The sequence below is a fragment of the Lutra lutra genome, chromosome 5 (genome assembly GCF_902655055.1).
Source record: "Lutra lutra chromosome 5, mLutLut1.2, whole genome shotgun sequence".
In the NCBI taxonomy this organism is placed as follows: domain Eukaryota; kingdom Metazoa; phylum Chordata; class Mammalia; order Carnivora; family Mustelidae; genus Lutra; species Lutra lutra.
This window is the reverse complement of record NC_062282.1, coordinates 157041889-157044326: the sequence shown is the minus strand read 5'-3', so window position 1 is coordinate 157044326 and position 2438 is coordinate 157041889. Positions and strand designations below refer to the sequence as shown.

General features: G+C 34.1%; 1 pseudogene; it reads right to left on the bottom strand.

Moving 5' to 3' along the window:
* Positions 1 to 856: 856 nt before the first annotated feature.
* LOC125100709 (olfactory receptor 2L8-like) lies at positions 857 to 1760 on the bottom strand (annotated as a pseudogene).
* Between the last annotated feature and the right edge of the window lie 678 nt (positions 1761 to 2438).

Genomic DNA, 2438 nt, shown 5'->3' with positions numbered 1-2438 from the left:
CAGCACTTTCATACACCTGGTACACATCACAAGTATACTTGTTAATCCCTATCCTCTATTTAATAACTTCACATCACCCTCCCCTAGGTGATCATCTGCTCCTTCTTTAGAGTTATGGGTCTGTTTATTGGTTTGCCTCTCTCTCTTTTTTCCCCTTTGCTCCTTTCTTTTCTGAATTCACATATGAGTAAAGTTAATGGTATTTGTCTTTCTCTGATTTATTTTGCTTGTCATAATACGCTCTAGATTCATTCATGTCACTGTAAATGGCAAGAATTCATTTTATTTATGGCTTAGTAATATTATATTACATATCTATATCTGATGTCTAATATGTATTACATATCTATATATCTATACATATATATAACATATATTATATATCTATAGATTATCTATATAAATATCTATATACATGCATAGATATAATTTATCTATCTATCTATATATATGCATATATACATATTTATACATCTGTATAGATTTATGTAATGGTATAAACACCTTTTCTTCTCTAGTCTTTATCTGTTGATGGACAACTGGAGTCTTTCCATATTTTGGGTACTGTGGTCTAATATACAGTATTGCTTATGTATGCAAACTATTGAGAATCTCTGTGGCTTTTAGACATCAACTTACATTTAATAAATTATTTATACAAAAAAAAGAAAAATTACCACAAAAATAGAATGACTGGTACTACATAATTTTTTGTCAAATCCCCCTATTATTTATTTTTCTGAATTAATGGAACCTTTGTCTTAAATCATGAAATGGGATGAAATGGCATTGTTCTTAAAGAGTGTACAAGGTGAAATTAATGGACTTCTAAGAAGCAGGGCTAATGAGAACTTTGCTACATTTCTACAGAGCAGATCCTCTGAATAACTCTTCTTATGGTCCCCATCATCTTGTTTCTCAGGCTGTAAATGATGGGGCTGATCACTGGGGTCAGGATGGTGCAGGAGACAGCAAGGACCTGGCCCTCTGTGGAGTTTGGAAGGATCTTGGGCATAAGTAAGTGTAAACAAAGGATGCATAGTAGAAAGTCCCCACAGTAAGATGGGTGCTGTAGGCTTTCTTCTTCCTTCTGTTGACTGCATGTGGCATGTGGCAAATAGCATGGACGACGAGGCCATAGGAACATGCAATGCCAATGAAAGGAAACATAAGGAAGAGAGTGATGCTGACAAACACTGTGTACTCATAGACCCAGGTGTCCATGCAGGCCAGAGTCAACATGGCTGTAACATCACAAAAGAAATGGTTGATGGCTTTGGATCTATACTAAGGGATTCGGAAGTCATATGCAGTGTGGGCACAGAAGTTGATTGAGCACATGATCAAAGATCCTCTTATGGTCACCACACAAACTCTTTTGCTCATACAAACAGCATAGTGGAGAGGTAAGCAAATTTGCTGCATAAAGATCATAGGCCACAGAGGTCAATAAAACTCCATCTCCATCAGATAAATTAAGGAAAAAGAAACTCTGAGTTGCACACTTGTTTCCAGAGAGATAATCCGAAACCATCTTGGGGACAATCCTGTAGATATAGTTCAGGTCCATGAGGGACTTGACTAAGTAGAAAATACATGGGTGTGTGGATACGGGTGTCCAGGATGATCATGGACAGGTTACCAAACAAAGCCATTAGGAAAAGGAGAAAACTGAGAATGAAGAAAAACAGGACAATTCTTCATGGTGAGAATAACTCCAATAAGAATAAATCAGTTGATGTTTGGTTAATATTTTCCATGGGTCAAAAATTTAGTTTCCCCTAAAGGGAGACACATAATAAGTACAGATAAAAACAATCTCTTATAAATTCATTATTTTAATTCCACTGTGACTTATTCAGGGCACATTGTAGCTCTTAAAAAAATTAACACATATTTTGAAAAAAAAATTTCCTCATAGTTAAAAATCTTGATGTCATATGAATTTCAATCTCCAAAATATTTCATAGAAATGTGTAAATTTGTGAGGATAATATATTTTTGTAACTTTATTAAGATACCCATATTTTATTTTTCTGTATAAGTTTAGTTATTATCAATGTCAGGCTTAGTACTTGTTTTATAGGCATTGTAAGGCAATGTAAATGCATAAATTATAGACCCATACTTAAATATATTTTATGACACACAGGCAGTGATTTTTTTTCTATAATTAAGTCCTAAGATTTCTGAAATTAGAGTAGTCTATCAGGTCACACTGTAGATATATATCCTTTTGCTTTGTTCATTTGTTTGTTTTGATGCCAAGACTTATTATCTACTTCTTTTTCCCCCAGAAATCTACAATGAAGAGTTATTGACAACTGTAAGTTATAGGAAGCAGATTTGGTCCTCCTCACTCTATATTCAAATGCTTTAAAGAAACTCCTTTCCTGACATTTTTCTCTAAAATTTTATTTTAGCTCCTTGGCTCTGCT